The following is an 18,810-nucleotide window of genomic DNA, read 5'->3' on the forward strand; positions in this document are numbered from 1 at the left end:
AAGCAAAGCGTGAATAAGGTATAAACATTTATTTAGTTACTTCGAATACCTGCCGAGCCTTAGTCCTTTACGCTATTCACCAAGTACTGTCGTAAAGAGAGAACGCCAAAAGCGGACGTTGAGGTCCTCAAAATACCAAGTGGCATAATTTAACATGTTTTCCTGCTTTTAGTATAGCCATGCTGTTCTTTTTCTTTTTCTAAAATAAACTACGACGCACTCGTAGTTTCTTTGAACTATTGTTTTAGTTTATATTAATAACTTGCCAAACACTGTCTCACCCTGTACGTGGCGTTTATTGCAGATGATGGTGTTATATACCACGCCGTTAACTTAAAGCGTTACTTTTCATTCCTTATTGTATATCTCCTACAGCAGGGTAACAAACTGGACTCGAGTATGTCAGACCTCACAGCCTCGCCTTCTTTTCCTTCTTTCCTACTTCTCGCTTAAAATGTATACAAAGGATAAAGGATACATGCGGAGATAGATCCAACATGCCCAGACTGCGGTGACGTTAGCTCATTGAAACACATGCTCTGGCGATACCCTGCGTTGCAGGACTACAATCAAGAAGCTTGGTGGACCGCTGCTATCAACGACCCCAGCTACGACGTCCAGCTCCTGACTGTCCGGAAGGCCCGTGAGAGGGCGGAGAGGCTCGGCCTCCCCGTCCCGACATGGTACTAGCCATGAGTTGGATGTGTACACATCTCATACTCTTCTCTCCGGACCAAATAAATGTCTTCTCTCTCTCTCTCTCGTGTTTTAAATGCGAAGCATTTCTTGACGAACATCAGGCACTTCGGCCGTTTCTATCAACGTATCTATCTATCTATCTATCTATCTATCTAGCCGCCTACGTCCGGGCGCTCTCCAGGTCGTCTCCACAATTTGTGATATATCAAAATTGGCATAGCAGCGGATCAGTGTACGACGAACACGATCCACTGGTCATGACATGAATAACTCAAAATACCTGTCGCGTACGTCATGAAACCCTTTCTCTCAGTCCCGTGTGGCACATACCCGCATACCAGAGTTCATGTTTTGCGGGTATGTGCCACAGGTGATACAGAGTTTCAGCCAACACAGTCTACATTTTGCCTACATCGAAATTCGACCGCCGCAACCGGGATCGAGCACCGTAACCGTTACACCACCGCGGTGGACGCAAGAAAAGTGAGGAAGCTGAAGACAGGACAGCTCTGGAAGACGCTCAACTACCATCCACTCGTATTCGACCGCGTGGATTACGCAAAAACCGGGATCAAAACTTCCTAAATTAAATCTGCCGAGAGAACCAGGCCTCTCATCATTACCGGTGACTTCAACATTGATTTATCAAGACCCAACAACGCCTGCTTCTTATACTGCGTGAAAGATGGCTTCCATGTGGACAGGGAATCAAAAGACTTCGCTGCCACGTTCAGGACAGGAGGCATCATAGATCATTTCATCGTAAGAAGCACCAAGGATTTCCACCAGCTGTACTATACCCCGCACTTCACTGTACTTAGACCCCTTGTAGCCGCGATCACGAACGAATCCGAATAGCAAGTCTGGTCCAGCTGCTGGGGCTCACTGATCACGGTGATGATGACCTTCTTCAAGAACTGTCAAGACCCCCTTCCACACATGCACACGGGTTCGTGCGTGCGTGCGTGTGTTCGTTGTCCGTGCGTCCATGCGTTCTCCGTCATAACGGACAAGTATAAGCATAACCGTAACAACTGCCCTGTGACTGTATCGTACGTGCAGTGCGCCTGCGCGTGCCACTCGACTGTGTATATATCTGGGGAAACTTTCCTGAATGAAGCTTAGTTGCGAGTAACGCCTGTCATGCGCTTCTGTATTTTTTCTTTGTCTTGTTCGGATTCGCGCTATCCAGTATTGAAGAATATAAGCACTACATATTAGCTTACCGCATCTGGTGTTGGTAGAACACACATGTTTCTGTTGGCATCGTTACGCAACTGTAAACAACTGGTTATATAACGCATATGCAACTCTTCAACATATGAGTGTGCGTATACCACTTCCACATTTCTCTAGCGTCATTCCGTAACGTTTCGCTCAATGAGAAAAATTACGCCAATGTCACCACCCCGCGCATGCTTCGCATATCATCGATTCCCACGGTACGTGGGATCTGCCGAATTTTTTCCAGTAGTCATTGTGTCATCAAGTAAGTTCCGCGGCCCCTTAACGTTCTCTTTTTGTGCCGGTGTTCATAACCCGGTCAACACAAGAGCCTCTTTTCTTCTCACTGTGTTCCTATGGAGCACCAAGGGCTCGTACTGAGCCGAACGACCGGACTTGCTGTTCATTCGTACTAGTTCTGTGTCACTATGTAAACTATAAATGCTGAATAGCCAAATTGGATAGCGGCGCCGAAGGATTGTAAGTGCCGAGTGAAAATGTCGTTTTATCATTCTGGTGTGCATTATCATTACTTCAATTGACTTTTTAGTGGCACGACCATTGGTTGACACTCTTGCGTTGCTTCCAAGCATATCCGGCCGAACACGTACTTCCGGTTTTAAGAATATTTGTAGAAAGACTTCTAAAAACAGACATTCATGGTTCTGGTTGAATTGAACAGGTATATTAGACAGATATGATATCGCGGCACAACTTTACTTAAGACAAGGGCGTAATAACTGTCGGGATAAATAATGAAATTTTATTGATTCGGTTGATTAAAATATTGTGAGCTGCTGCGATCGTAGTGGCACCTGGCGGAGCAGATAACAACCACGGGCTTCTTTCTACGTCGCCTCTGGGATTCGCTTCGGCAGAACGACGAAGCACAATGTTAACCCAATGAATACATCAAGGTACACGAACGCCGACATGCAGGTGCCACTGCCAGACACCTCAGTCAGGAATAAGGGCTACTTTCAGATTTTCATATTGTTATTTCTAACATATTTTGCTAGATAACGGAGATAAATACAGCACCTAGTTACACTGCCCTTCAAGCAGTATGCACAGCAAACAGTTACATACTAGAATAAAACAGTATTTCGGCGATCGGGACAAACACGGCACTACCACCGAAAGTCCCCGATAATTTTATAAGTAAGGCTGTCTCACCTCAATCAGTTCCTGCAAGCTGGCGCCATGTGCGTTGACGAAGAGCCCAAAGACGATGAAGAGAGCTACAGCATGCATCGCTTCTCTTGAAGGCGCGACAGCCGTTTCAGTTCTCCAAAAGGCGAGTGCTCAGTGAATCGATACGGCTGTTGTAGTGATATATATACTGATCACAGACAAAGGCAAGATTTTCTGTCTCCCATTTGCGTCAAGTAGCTTTACATATTCCTTTCTTACTGTAAATTCGCCCCGGTGTTCCAGGAAACACAAGTGCAGCAAGTATTCACTTCGCTGACGCAACCTGCAATGCGTGGTTGATCCGCTCCATGACGTTTCATTGAAAACACCCTAATCAACGTTCTAGAAAAATTCCTTTGGTGTCAGGCTAACAAACTTTATGCTGAACTGATAATCTTGTACTGTCATTCAAAAAAGTCGTGCCTTTTCAGAGTTCTTGACAAAAGAACGCGAAGCGCTGATGATATATATATATATGTGTGTTTTTCTTACACCGTATTTGGTATTGTAATGTTAGCTTATGGTCACTTTATCGTTACTACACATCTATGTCATTGTCCCAACTGCGTTGTATAAGGTTCACTGGCCTCGTCAAGCTGTCCATAAACAGCTTTTAGCCACTGAACCTCTCTAGAACCTGTTTCTTTCTGGGAAAATAAAAATGATTTGATTTGATTTGATCTTCAAGTTTTTTCGTGCGTTGATCTGGAAGCTTATGCACTGTCATGAACTGCAGAGGGACAGGGCCCTTGTCAGGCTCGTTCGCCATTAGGCGTTGCCCCCGCAGTGAACTGTGCATTCTGTGTATACTGTAAATGAAGTAGTATTACTATTTCTATCTCGAAAAAGTTCGAAGGGCCACCTTTTGAGTATGTAATTCACCAGAAAACTACGCTGCAGTGGCATCTACGCATTCTGCTACGTAAGCACCCATTTTAAGCGCTTGATCAGCCCCGTCTATATGAATATCAACAATGCCACCGCAGACAGGTTTATACTGTAGATCATGAAATGTTCTAGTACACTGTGGGTGACGTACAGTCAATAGCCTGCCGGATACAGTTGCTGATGGCTACTGGTCCTGCTCCGAAAATGCGGAACTAATGCGATACGTTCAAAGAACCCTGTGTGCTGCTTGCTGAAGCACTCATTGCTTCCTAGGTGCTGTGCTAAGCCACTAGAAATTTTCATAAGAAATATTTCAGCCAATCACCGAGCGCGACATATCATGAGCGAATCCGGCTGACCAATGGGAAAACGTACTTACTAAGAAGTTTTGTGTATTTAGCCCCTGGAGTTTAACACGATGACATTACGTTCAATCCCCAGGTTTATTTTTCCAGAAATTGAATTTTAGTTATTCAGAACATTTTTAAAGCTTCGCATCAGAGTCATAGCATTATAACTGAAGTTTTAATTAAACTCCGAATGGCAGTCAAGATTGCTGCCAGAACTATAGTTTCCAAGAACGGGACAAGGAACCGAGAATCGCAGCCTGCAAGAGCCGAAGGCTGCATTCTTTAGCATGCAGCGCTCAAACTAAGTACCTCAGCATCTCAAACCGAATTATTTGTCATTTCGTTCACTTATAAAGCATATTTAGCGACGGCACACCATATTTTTCTAGACAGAATACCAACACGCCCAGCATACGGCGTTGTACTGCGTTCACATTTGTCAAAGAGTGTCAACAATGTCGTTTGTTCTTTGTAGTCGTCGGACAGGAACGTCAGCCATCTATTTTAGTGCACGCCGAATCGCAAGAACAATCGTAATGCCTACTAGGACTTTTTAGGGCCCATCTGGTGCAGACTAATGAAAACGAATGAGCGGAAGAAAAAAACGCAACAAACGAGTGTATCCCACAAGTATCTTCCTTGTGTGTTGCGTTTTTTCCATGCGCTCAGTAATTTTTCATTAGTTGTAATGCTGCATAGATGATAATGACATTCTCGGTGACAGCGTCAGAAAGGGATTGAATTAGTAACTTAGCTTGGACGCTGAATTGACCCATATTTTTCAAAAGCCTCAAAGTGCAATCAAATTTGCGGACTCTGGTCAAAGGTGACCCAAAAGTGAACGTTCATAGTCCTACAGTGCCAGTTTATAGCATTTGTTGCAGTTCCTGTCCTATCTACGTACTCATGCCTCTCTGTTGTTCGCATAAGATACTATTTTATTTATTTATTTATTTACAATACTGCTAATTCTAATTATAGGGGTTCTAGCATGGTTGTACAAAGCATATAATAAGGTCTGTTAACACATATCATAAATTCAGGCAATATAAATTAACAAAAAAGTCGTATAACATACTTTAAGAGACACTTTAGGAACTAAAACGACTGGCTTTAAGTAGCGACCTAAAGACATAAAGACATCATCAATGCATCTTTGGCGCGTCTTCGAGGGCTCAGATTTGGTGATGTAGTGATGCCCAAACCTGCGTAGAAAAGTGCTGCCTTAACTGTTTCCACCTTTCCCTTTCACAAAATTAACCGCAATGCACATTCGCTCTCGTTACGTGCACATTCGCTCTCGTCACCGTGACGTTCTTGTTACAGGTGTTAACACGCAAAGCACCTCTTAGAATGACAAGAAGTTGGCAATGTTTCTGCGTTCGCGAGGACTACATTGCCAACATCCGCTCCAGCAATGTGCCGGCATCACTGGCCAGGGCGATTCAGATCAGCTTGCTGATTGGAATTACACTGGAATGCCCATCGATATTGCGCATTTCGACTTTATTATAGAGTATAGCTTTTTATCCACCTCGGCGACATTCGCCTTCCTTGCGATGAAACGAAGCCTACTCGGAAACGTTTTAGGTTTCAAGAGTTCTCTGTTTCCTTTCACTGAGCTTGATGTGACGTTACGCGAGTATCCATGCACGTGCCTGTTTCTCCAATTCGTTCACCTGCAACAACTAGAACATCGAACTTGAGCTTTTTAAATCTTTACCCTCACTTTAGTAGAGTTCCTTGTTTCGCTCGGTATGCTACGTATGAAAACGGAATGAATAATGAGTGATTAAGGGCGTGTATTACACAGGCGCACATGTTACACCCTGGAACTTTATCCCTCTCACTTCGTTTGTGTTATTCCTTAATCCCTTTCCTTCAGACTAGCGTAGTAAACGAGGCGCGTGCCTGGTCAGCCTCCCTCATTTTCGTTTCATTTGCCGTATTCTTCATCACTGTCATTTAAGCTTTCCTCAAGTTATTTACTAAAGCGCCAGAGGAGTCAAGCTCTAAACGCTACTCAAGCACAAGGCCCATTTATGGAAAACATTTCGGTCAGCGCACTCTTGTCCTTTGTGAAAAGAGGTACGTAGTGTCACGTGGTCGTGACGTCTACGAAGACAGCAGTCGGCGTTTGCAGAATGAAACTGTTTATTTGGCCGAACTTGTGGCCGGAAAAATGAGAGTCAAACTACAGCAATACACGCTGTGCAATGATAGCGGCGAACAAGGCGTCGTCCGTCGATCAACTGACAAGCAGTCAAACGCGTCGGCTTTTATACAGGCGCTATCGAACTTTCCAGCAATATCGCTGGTGGCGGCGTTATCTCTCGACAAAGCTGGAACATTCGCGTGCGGCGCGAAATCTTAACAAAACGATTTACTACAATCGAGAAGCTTCTCGAACACTGTTTCGCGGACAGCCTCGAGCGTTGATAACCGTCCTTGCTGGTCAAACCCAAAAAACATAAAATAAAACAAGTGGGCGTGGCATTGCCCCCCTCTGAAAAAGCATCGTCCCGATGCTTGTGAAAGATCAAAGAAGAGAGAAAGAAAAAAAACAAGTGCATACATAAATAAATTACAATAACACAGGTAAAAGTAGAGTCCCCAAGTTCGCTAACGTGCAAAAAACGGCTTAAGGCGCACGACATGAACGACTTCAGGTCGTGCGCCGCGTCGCTGGGAGTTCGCAATGCCGTCCGGGATGACCTCGTAGTCAAGAGCGCCGAGACGTCGAAGAACCTTGTATGGTCCGAAGTATCGCCGAAGGAGTTTTTCGCTAAGCCCACGTCGGCGTATCGGCGTCCAGACACAGACACGGTCACCGGGCTGGTATTCCACGAAGCGTCGTCGAAGATTGTAGCGACGGCTGTCGGTGTGCTGCTGGGCCTTGATGCGCAGGCGGGCGAGCTGTCGAGCTTCCTCGGCACGTTGTAAGTAAGCGGAGGCGTCGAGGTTTTCTTCGTCGGTGACGTTCGGTAGCATGGCGTCGAGCGTCGTCGCCGGGCTCCTTCCGTAGACCAACTTGTACGGCGTCATCTGCGTCGTTTCTTGGACGGCCGTGTTGTAAGCGAAGGTCACATACGGAAGGACGGCGTCCCACGTCTTGTGCTCAACGTCGACGTACATGGCGAGCATGTCGGCGATGGTCTTATTTAGACGCTCGGTGAGGCCATTGGTCTGCGGGTGGTAGGCGGTGGTGCGGCGGTGGCTCGTTTCGCTGTACTTCAAGATCGCCTGAGTTAGGTCCGCAGTAAAGGCGGTACCTCTGTCTGTGATGAGGACCTCTGGGGCGCCATGACGCAAGACGATGTTCTCCACGAAGAACTTGGCTACCTCGGCGGCACTCCCTTTGGGCAAGGCCTTTGTCTCGGCGTAGCGGGTGAGGTAGTCAGTCGCTACGACGATCCACTTGTTGCCGGAAGTCGACGTCAGGAACGGCCCCCAGTAGGTCCATCCCGATTTGCTGGAACGGCCGGTGAGGTGGATCGATTGGCTGCAGAAGTCCCGCTAGCCTAGTCGGCGGTGTCTTCCGTCGCTGGCAATCTCGGCAAGTCTTAACGTAGTGGGCGACGTCGGCAGCAAGGCGTGGCCAGTAGTATTTTTCCTGTACTCTGGCGAGCGTGCGGGAAACACCGAGGTGTCCAGCCGTCGGGTCGTCGTGTAGGGCCTGGAGGACTTCTGGTCGCAATGATGAGGGCACGACGAGATGTTGTCGGTTCGAAGTGGCGAGAAGTTTTTCTTCAGGAGAACGCCGTTCCGTAAGAAAAACGACGGCAGTCCTCGCTTGAATACCTTCGGAACCACGGCGGTCTTGCACTCGAGGTACACAATAAGGCCCCCCAGTTCCGCGTCGGCCCGTTGCCTTTCGGCGAAGTCGTCGGCACTTATAGTTCCGAGGAAGCAGTCATCGTCGTCGTCTTGCGGCGGCGCGTCGACGGGGGCACGAGACAGGCAGTCGGCGTCAGAGTGTTTTCGTCCAGACTTGTACACGACGGTAATATCGAATTCTTGAAGCCTCAGACTCCATCGTGCGAGACGACCTGAAGGGTCCTTCAAGTTAGCTAGCCAACATAAGGCGTGATGGTCACTGACAACTTTGAAGGGCCTGCCATAGAGGTAGGGTCGAAACGTTGACGTAGCCCAGAGAATGGCAAGGCATTCCTTTTCTGTTGTGGAATAGTTTGCTTCTGCCTTGGATAGTGACCGGCTAGCATAACTGATAACCCTTTCAAGCCCGTCAGTCTTTTGCACAAGGACGGCACCGAGTCCTACGCTGCATGCGTCGGTGTGTATTTCCGTATCGGCGCAATCGTCGAAATGCGCAAGTATGGGTGGCGTCTGCAGGCGTCGTTTAAGTTCTTGAAAGGCTTGCACTTGCGCCGTTTCCCACCTGAATTCCACGTTATTCTTCGTGAGAAGAGTCAGTGGTTCGGCGATCCGTGAAAAGTTTTTGACGAAGCGTCGGTAATAGGCACATAAGCCGAGAAATCGGCGCACGGCCTTCTTGTCGGTGGGTGGCGCAAAGTCGGCGATGGCAGCTGTTTTCCGCGGGTCTGGGCGCACTCCAGACTTGCTGATCACATGACCCAAAAACAAGAGCTCGTCATACGCGAATCTGCACTTTTCTAGCTTCAGGGTCAGTCCAGAGGCCTTGATTGCTTGAAGTACTGCCTCAAGCCGCCGGAGATGCTCGTCGAAGGTCGAGGAAAACACGACGACGTCGTCCAAATACACAAGGCACGTCTGCCACTTCAATCCAGCCAGTACGGTGTCCATGACACGCTGGAACATCGCAGGTGCCGAGCAAAGACCGAAAGGCATGACCTTGAACTCAAAGAGGCCGTCGGGTGTTATAAAGGCAGTCTTTTCTCGGTCTCGTCGACTTCGACTTGCCAGTAGCCGGTCTTGAGGTCCATCGACGAAAAGTGCGTCGCGTTGTGAAGTCGATCCAGGGTGTCGTCTATTCGTGGGAGGGGGTACACGTCCTTCTTCGTGATTTTGTTCAGGCGCCGGTAATCAACGCAGAAGCGCAGTGTCCCATCCTTCTTCTTCACTAACACCACGGGTGACGCCCACGGACTCTTGGACGGCTGGATGATGTTGTCGCATAGCATCTCGTCGACTTGTTTTTTTATCGCGTCGCGCTCTCGAGTCGAAACTCTGTAGGGGCTCTGACGGAGTGGTCGAGAATTTTCTTCTGTTATAATGCGGTGCTTCGCAAGGGGCGTTTGTCGGATCCGCGATGACGACGAGAAACAGTCCTTGTATTGCAAGAGCAGGGTTTTGAGCTGGTCTTGTTTGGCCTTCGGAAGGCTCGGGTTGACGTCAAAATCCGGTTCGGGACCTCTATTCATCGAAGCAGGTTCGGCAGCATCGAAGAGGGCGAAAGCATCGCTGGCGGCTACACATTCGTCGATGTAGGCAACCGTCGTACCAAAGTTCAGGTGCCTATATTCGTGGCTGAAGTTTGTCAGCACTACTTTTGCTTTACCGTCACGCAGCTCGGCTATATCTCGTGCGACGCAAATTTGACGGTTCAGGAGTAGGTGCTGATCGCCCTCGATGACGCCTTCAAGGTTCGCAGGTTTTTCGGTGCCGACGGAAATAATGACGCTGGAGCGCGGCGGAATGGTCACCTGCTCTTCTATCACATTCAATGCATGGTTGCCTGGCATCGCGTGGGGCGGGAGCGCTTTGTCTGAGTTCAGTGTTATCGACTCAGACCTCAGGTCGATGACGGCGCCGTGGTCACTTAGGAAGTCCATTCCCAGTATCACATCCCTGGAGCAGTTTTGTAGAATTACAAAGCTCGCAGGATAAGTCCGGTTATTGATGGTGACTCGTGCCGTGCAGACACCAATCGGCGTTATCAGATGGCCTCCAACGGTCCGGATCTCGGGGCCTTCCCAAGCAGTCCTAACTTTCTTCAACTGTTCTGCGAACGGCCCACTGATGACGGAATAGTCGGCTCCAGTATCGACGAGAGCGGTGACGTTGTGGCCGTCGATCAGAACGTCGAGGTCGCTAGTCCGCCGTCTTGCGTTGCGGTTACGTCGCGGCGTCGGGTCACGGCTGCGTCGGTTTGCACCGCTGCTTCCGCGTTGCGTCGTCAGGTCTGCTTCCGGTCGCAAAGTTTCGTCTTCAGGACGTCGTTCGGCGTGCGGCGGGGGCTCGGAACTTCGTCGCGGCGTCGTCGTCGACGGCGGAGGATCTTCAGCATTTCGTCGTTCAGCAACCGCACCTCCATCGGTTGCTGCCCTTAGTTTTCCGGATACGGGCTAGGCGACCGGCCCCGGTTTGGGCCAGTGTACGGCCGGCGGTGCGGTGACATGCAGCGGCCGGGCGACGGCGAGCGGGAAGGTCGTCGTTCTTGCCGCTGTGTTCCGGTGAGGTAGTCGTTGATGTCGCGCGGCCGTTCGCCTGGCTGCGGGCGCGGCGCATTGATAGCGAATCCGCGTAGTCCCATCTGTCGGTACTGGCAGCGGCGGTACGTGTGGCCGGCCTCTCCGCAGTGGTAGCAGAGCGGGCGGTTGTCGGGGGCACGCCAGACATCGGTCTTCCTCGGTGTGTTGCGCTGGCCGACAGGTGGTCGGTAGGGCGTCGGTGGCGGCGGCGGCGTCTGGCGACGGTACTGCGGCGGTGTGGCGTCTTGGCGGGAGCGTGGAGGAGGAGCATGACGGCGGGCTGCAGCAGCATAGCTAATAGCTTGCGGCTGCGGCTCTGCTAGCTGAGGCATGCCGAGTGAATGCTGGATCTCCTGGCGCACGACGTCGGCGATGGACTCTACTTGAGGTTGCGACGGAGGTAGAATTTTTCGCAACTCCTCTTGCACGATTGCTCGAATCGTCTCACGCAAGTCGGCGGGTCCTAGGGCTTGAACGTCGGCGTAGCTTGTAGCCGAGAAGCTGCGGTTGTATTGCCGCGTTCGCATCTCAAGCGTTTTCTCGATCGTGGACGCCTCCGATGCAAATTCAGCGACCGTCTTCGGCGGGTTCCTTATCAATCCAGCGAAAAGTTCCTGTTTGACACCCCGCATGAGGAACCTCGCTTTCTTCTCTTCGGGCATACTTGGGTCGGCGTGTCGAAACAGGCGATTCATCTCTTCCGTGTAGATGGCAATGTTTTCATTGGGCAGCTGCACACGGGTCTCCAGCATAGCCGCGGCCCGTTCCTTGCGGACCACGCTCGTGAACGTGCTGAGGAACGTCGTCCGAAAGAGATCCCATGTTTGTAGGGTGGATTCTCGGTTCTCGAACCACGTCCTCGCGGCGTCTTCTATGTAGAAGTATACGTGGCGCAGCTTGTCCTCGCAGTTCCAGTTATTAAATGTTGAGACCCTTTCAAAGGTCTCGAGCCAAGTCTCGGGGTCTTCACATGGCGAACCACGGAACGTCGGCGGCTCCCTGAGTGGCTGCATCACGATCGCCGTAGGGGGCACTGCGTCAGTCATCGTCTCGGCGGTCGATGTGACGGTCTTCGGCTGCCTGGCGTTTTCGGGAAGGAGCCCGTACTCTGGTTGTAGTCCCTTCTGCCGGCGGCTGGTTCGAGGATTCGGGTTGTCCTTAGAGTCGTCTTCTTCGCGGCTTGGGCTTGGGTCAGCGCTCCGCGGTGGTGTCCGGATCATGAAGCAGCACCTCCACCAGATGTCACGTGGTCGTGACGTCTACGAAGACAACAGTCGGCGTTTGCAGAATGAAACTGTTTATTTGGCCGAACTTGTGGCCGGAAAAATGAGAGTCAAACTACAGCAATACACGCTGTGCAATGATAGCGGCGAACAAGGCGTCGTCCGTCGATCAACTGACAAGCAGTCAAACGCGTCGGCTTTTATACAGGCGCTATCGAACTTTCCAGCGATATCGCTGGTGGCGGCGTTATCTCTCGACAAAGCTGGAACATTCGCGTGCGGCGCGAAATCTTAACAAAACGATCTACTACAATCGAGAAGCTTCTCGAACACTGTTTCGCGGACAGCCTCGAGCGTTGATAACCGTCCTTGCTGGTCAAACCCAAAAAACAAAATAAAACAAGAAGTGGGCGTGGCAGTAGTCACAAAGCTTTTTCATCGTAAACATCTGTAGGTGCAGGTGGTAGCCAAAGGTCCCCTTTGACATATTGCTGGCGAAGCCAGCCTGGAAAGCAGCTTTTGCATAGAGAAAGCTGCTTTTGAATGTTCAACTTCAGCACAGGTTTTAGACAGGAAATTTGTGAAACATGTATCAGGAGGCCGGCGAAAAACATTGCTCGAGGAGAAGGACGTCTCAGTTCATTCTTTGAAGCATAAGGTTCCAGGAGCGCCTGAAAACGTTATTCGCCTGGCCCATCGTGCCTGTTCTCTTTCGCACTTTCTGTCGTAAAGGGCAAAACGCACGAGTAAAGTGGAGCTCGTTATCACCCATTCTCTGCCTCATGCTTTCGTGGTCTGTTTCACTAATTGTGCCTCCATGACAGCAGGAGCGCGAAGAGCTTTTATTATGTATGAATGGATGCACAAATTACAACAACAAATTCTTAAAAAATTAACTGGTGATTACAATACTCCCTAATGCGAATTCTGAGCGCAGCTTCGTGTTGGCCCAACGCCAACTGTGTTTGAAGCTTGGGCTATCCTCAGTTGTAGCAACGTAACATTCCTTACATATTGCCACAGAAACTGCCAGCGCTAGAGTGCTACGCACACCACTCTGTGCATTGCAGGCGTCGCGAACCAAGAGAAACGCCGACAGCCCCGTTAGGACAAGCAAAGTCACCCGCAGTGGACGTGCGAGCTCCGACGGAGGCGCCAGTGCGCGTAACGGAGGGAGAAAGCCAAGTTCAGTGGCTCGTGGCTCATGTAATTGACCGACTCTGCGTTCACTCTCTTTCGTCCCCGTTGGCTCTATCGACGCCGACGCCTGCGACGCCCACGGCGACGCCGCTCAATGCAGGAACGGCTGCCTAAGAGCTGCGCTCTAAAACTGCTAATACTTTACACTTGCATAAGAAACAAAAGTAGGAGGTGCAGTGCAAAAGGGAAAGCGACGTGTTAAAATGATACTGTTCACGAAGATAAATGATTATTACAAAGATATTCGCAGACTATCATTCAGTGAATGCTTACTTTATAGTCCGCTGTAACGTCAGCATTTGTAGACGATCTCATACAAGAGTCACGATGGGGAGAGATTATTCCGGCACCATGACGGTCCTCGTGATTGCGCACCGAATTTCCGACAACGTCACCGGCGTAGCATATTTGAATTTGCCGTTTGTCACCTGGTGGCGTTCCCGGCGTGTCCGGTCTAGGGCGCCTCAATATGTCCGGTTCCTCCGCTACAGGGTGGAGATACAGCTTTTTGGAGGCGCCATCTTGATCCGAGCGTTCCCGTTCGCTGGCACTACCGTGCACGTAGTGACGGAGCGCTTTTAGTAAAATGCGCAGAAATTGAGATTCCTTTATCCCTTCTAACGGTACGGCTTGCGTGTATATTGTTAGTAACCAAGAATAAGGGTTCTAATATTAAATTCGAAGCATTTCTTCCCGAATCAAAGGTATTTTCTGCATATATCAATCAATCTATATGGGTGCCTACGTCATCGTGCTCTCGTTGCCGCTTCATCACGTTGTTGTAAAACAAAGTGCCATGACATGACATTAGTACATCACCAACATAATTATAGCTTATCACATAAATATCATCACATGCTTGTCATGCATGCCCCGCCACGGTGGTCTAGTGGTTATGGCGCTCGACTGCTGACCCGAAGGTCGCGGGATCGAATCCCGGCCGTGGTGCTGCATTTTCGATGGAGGCGAAAGTGTTTGAGGCCCGTGTACCTAGATTTAGGTGCACGTTAATGAAGCCCAGGTGGTCGAAATTTCCGGAGCCCTCCACTACGGCGTCTCTCATAATCATAGCGTGGTTTTGGGACGTTAAACTCCAGATATTATTATTATAAATATTATTATTATGCTTGTCATGCACGCCATGATATACATGACCCGGTTATGGTTCTATAGTACCGCCCTTGTACATCATGATGTACAAGGGCCGGTCTTCGTGGTCTCACGGCCGTTTCATTAACCTGATGACATATACTGAAATTGGCACAGCGTGACATAAACATAGGACTAATGTAAATGACAGGTCATGACATGAAACTCATGTCATGTATGTCATGTACATCATAATACAAATGGCATAGTGTTGGTGCTCCCATGTTGGTTTCATTAATTTGGTCAATACCAAAATTGACAAAACAAGAGATGGGTGTAGAACGTTTAAAAATGGCATGTGATAACCACAATATCATGTCACGTACGTCATGACATACGTGACACGGTCTTAGTGTTCCCGCAGCCGTTTCACTCAATTGATATACAACGCAACTGGCATATAGCACCATAGGTGTATGACAAACAAATTACAGTTCATGACATGTATATGACGTCATAATATACATGACACTGTCTTGGTGCTCTCGCGGCCATTCAATTATATTGGTGTTTACGAAATGGGCATTATGTGTCTTTGCTGCGTGACCACCATTAGTTATAGCTCATCGCCTGATAGACATGACATGCTTGTCATGAACGTCAAGTCATACAGAACAAGAAGCCATCGCGATGCCATAGTGGTCGCTTCATTGCATTTCTATTATTGAAGTGGACATCAAATGGTATGCGTGTATGACGAACGTAGACAACAGGTGCTGACATGAATGCTCGTGACATGCATGTCATATGTATCATAACATAAATAACATGAATTATTATTCAAAAGCCTTTTATTGTTTTTCGCCAAAGAACTCATGCTATACCTTAAGCTACAACGCGTTGACAGCACCGTCCCAGCGCTAGGCACAGTACTCCCCCTGACACTTTCGAACCAACAATGCTCCCCGCGGGGTGTGTCGGGGTGTGTCAAAAGGTGTCTCCATCCTGAAAGCGGCTGCGTTGGCATCAACGCACCATAGTCCGGTCTTTACAACGTGTACAGAGTGTCTATTGTGTACGCTTAGGGGAGCCCGGCGTTCCATCCTGTCTATATATACCGGCGTGAATCATCTTATACAAATCGACTTTATGCAACTCATATATAGCTCCTTCAATTTCCGCAACATCAGTGTCAGCTGATGCCGAGAGTTCATTCATATCTTCGGTGCTAAATATTAGCAGTGAACTTCAACTCTTTATTTGAAAACTCATCTAGGGTTTCCGTAAGAAAATGATTAACGATAAAATTTTGCAGATCCATTCCTCATAGCTCCTTCTTAACAACAGTATTAATTCCTCGGGTTTGACGTTGGGGATTGACTCGAGCTCAGCAGTGCGACACCAACCACGGCGGCTATACCTCATTGTTGGCTCGTCACCTTACAATTGCATTTGAGTTCTATGGTGGCTTTAGTTCCAGCGTGCTTCTTCCCTTTGACCAGAAATCGTTTATTCGGCATTTCATTTCAGGTAATCGAAAGTGCTCGTTGCATCACTTCTATATCGATTTATTTATTGTGAAAAACAGGAAGACGTCCTGAAAGCAGCTACAGATCCTCGCTGAAACTCCTCTAGGAGTGATAGATAATCGCAGTGTTCTATTGCAGGTTGTATTCTTCTCCAGAACGTTTACTTTGGTCGGCATCGGCATGGCCAATTTAATCATCTTTCGTGCGCTCATCAGCGTCCCATAGCACACGCGCATCCCCTGATCTCCAAAACGCGTGTCTCGCATAACATTTTCGCAAATATGAGATTTTCCTGATGTGGACCATCATCCATGTCGGCTTTACACGTTGTCTCGCAGAGGGCTCTTATTCTACTGCCACCAAATTCAACGTTGCCTCCATAGAAATTGTTCCGATTTACATTTGATTTGCACCGCGAGTGCAACGCGTTCATATGGTACAGATATATCCCCATTTCGCAAGCATAGTTCTGTAGCCTGCTGGCTAAGGCGTTCACTTTTTGAGCGCGGGGCTCTGGGCTGAAACCCAGCTAAGCCAAGAAAATTTTCTTCATTTTATCCAATAATTTCTTTATGAGGGTGCTGATCACTTTAAGTGACAGAGCGACGAACGGAGAGTTATCCCGTTTACTTGGCATATGAATGTTTTGAACATCTAAAAGCATTCCCATACCATCCGAAGTCGAAACGGTTTATGCAGTGGCAAGCTACCTAAATGATTTGCTGCCTAAAGATAGTACAGCAGAACAGCCACACACGAACAAACTAAAGAAAAACAACGAAAACGCCGAGTTCAGCTATATTTATACGGGGTCCTTCTCGGCATACTACTTTACACCTATAAAGGGGGCTTTACCATGTCTATATCTAACACCTTTAGACACTAGGAAAAAGGCATTTTAACAAATCGAAACACGCATGTCATGGGAGGTTGTCCATCGTCTAAACACCCTCATTATTGCCGAAAAACAGGAAAATAAAAAATACCTGTCAAGAAAAATCCGTTTTTATCAGCATCGAACGTTAAAATACCATACACACACACCGTACCGAACGCTCAATAGTAGCAGAGTAAAACACCACGCGTGTAGAGCGCTTCCGTCATACACCATCTGGTATATATAGCCATGTTGTCTTCAGCTGCAATTCAGTGCCGGTGGGGATAATCCTGCTCTGTATATTTAAACAGTAAACATTAACAGAATACGAGTGAAGTTACGATGGGCTTGTGATTGCTCTTAAGCACAGAGATCTGTTAGTCGAAACCCGTCCAATCAGCACCGCTTCCTTTATTAGCGAGTTTCATTTATCAGCTGGCACTCCTGTCACATGAGCCACACATATTTTGATAACCCATGACACCCTTAGCTCCTAAGGAGTGTCTGAGGTAAAACATTACCCCATCTACTAATGACAAGGCTACTTGTTCGAGTAAAATATCCCTGCATCCTCATTTTTGCAGATTCTGCTTAGGTAAAAGGGTGTTTCGGGTGCTTCAAATCACTTTGAGGGTGCAAATTGGTTTAGAGCGGTCTAGGCCTTGTCCACGTGCGGTAGCGCTACCATCCTAATATGCATCTGGTGCGCCAAGTGATGCTTCGCACATAAAATGCTTGATTTCTCTTCAAGTGAAATAAGTCGCCCGCTGTTTGCTTCAATGCTATCTGACATGGTCAGTACAAAACCAAAGAAATTCTCGTAAATATTCACGCGCACGAAACCGGCCAGCCAAAACCGAATCGCGCGACTACCGATAGGCGTGTTTGGCGTTAAATTTTAGGACAGCCAAACTTTTCGTAATTTCTAGGATGATCCACATCGGCTCTACGCGTCGTCGTAAAGAAGGCTTTCATTAATTCTCCACGGAATACTTCAAAAAAGCCTTCGCAGAAACCGTTCGTGTTTTACTTTTCTTTTTTATTCCCGGTAAATCGCATTGCTTTGCTTCAGAAATAACGCACTTCAAGCATGGCTGTTTATCCTAGGAGTTAAGAAACTCGTTTTCGTAATCTAGAGGCCTGGTTTCAAAACACAGCACTGCCAAGGAAATATGTTTTGTTTTATACTTCTTTCTTTGTAGCGATTCCTCTTGTGTGACAAAGCGGCAGACGGACGAACTCAGAGTTAACTCGCTGAGTCGGCATAGAAGTGCTTACGCATTTAAAGAGTCTGAGTTCAGGAAACTCGTGTTTGAGATGTGGAGGAGATAATAAAATTATAGAAGCAATGTGGTACGTATTTCATAAATTCCATTTGCGTAATAAATGCGTACTTGCTTTTCTCGGCGCGACAAGTTCATCGCCTCTCATGCCGCATACTTCGGAGGTGATTAAAGCTTAGAGTTCTTTGACCGAAGAAGCACTGAGATCCAACGGCCACGCTGTAATTCCAGAAGCTGCCAACCAGCAGGGCACACTGCGTGCAATGCTGTTGATTTCTGTGCATAATTTTGCGCACGAACTAGAGTAAATTTACCTGGAGTGTCATTTTCAACGTTTCCTTGCCATTCGTTTCTGTTGTTTCGGTTCATACTATTGATGGCGTGGGTTGCTTGGATCACCGCAGTGGTTCGCATTATGAACAAAATATCAACTTCTGGAGTCCGTTCGTTATTGGAAAAAAGCGGGCAAGCAAAGCTTGGCGTGTGCGTGAATGACCCACAACTTTCTTTCTTTCCTTCTTTCTTTCTTTCCTTCTTTCTTTCTTTCTTTCTTTCTTTCTTTCTTTCTTTCTTTATTTATTTATTTATTTATTTATTTATTATTTCTCTCTTTCTTTATTTCCTTCATTTCTTCTTTCTTCCTTTCTTTCTATCGCATTGCGCAATGTTCCCTCATAACCTTTTCCTTCCTTGATGCCGGGAATTGGACCACGAGCGTAGCAATCCAACACTTCAACTGCTACAGGCAACAAAGACAGTCATGCGTTCATATCCAGCCAACAATTAAATACGGCAACGTGAAATGACAAGTGAGCTCGGTAAAAGGCCACATTGCCAGTTC

This window comes from Rhipicephalus sanguineus, chromosome 7 (genome assembly GCF_013339695.2).
Source record: "Rhipicephalus sanguineus isolate Rsan-2018 chromosome 7, BIME_Rsan_1.4, whole genome shotgun sequence".
Classification (NCBI taxonomy): domain Eukaryota; kingdom Metazoa; phylum Arthropoda; class Arachnida; order Ixodida; family Ixodidae; genus Rhipicephalus; species Rhipicephalus sanguineus.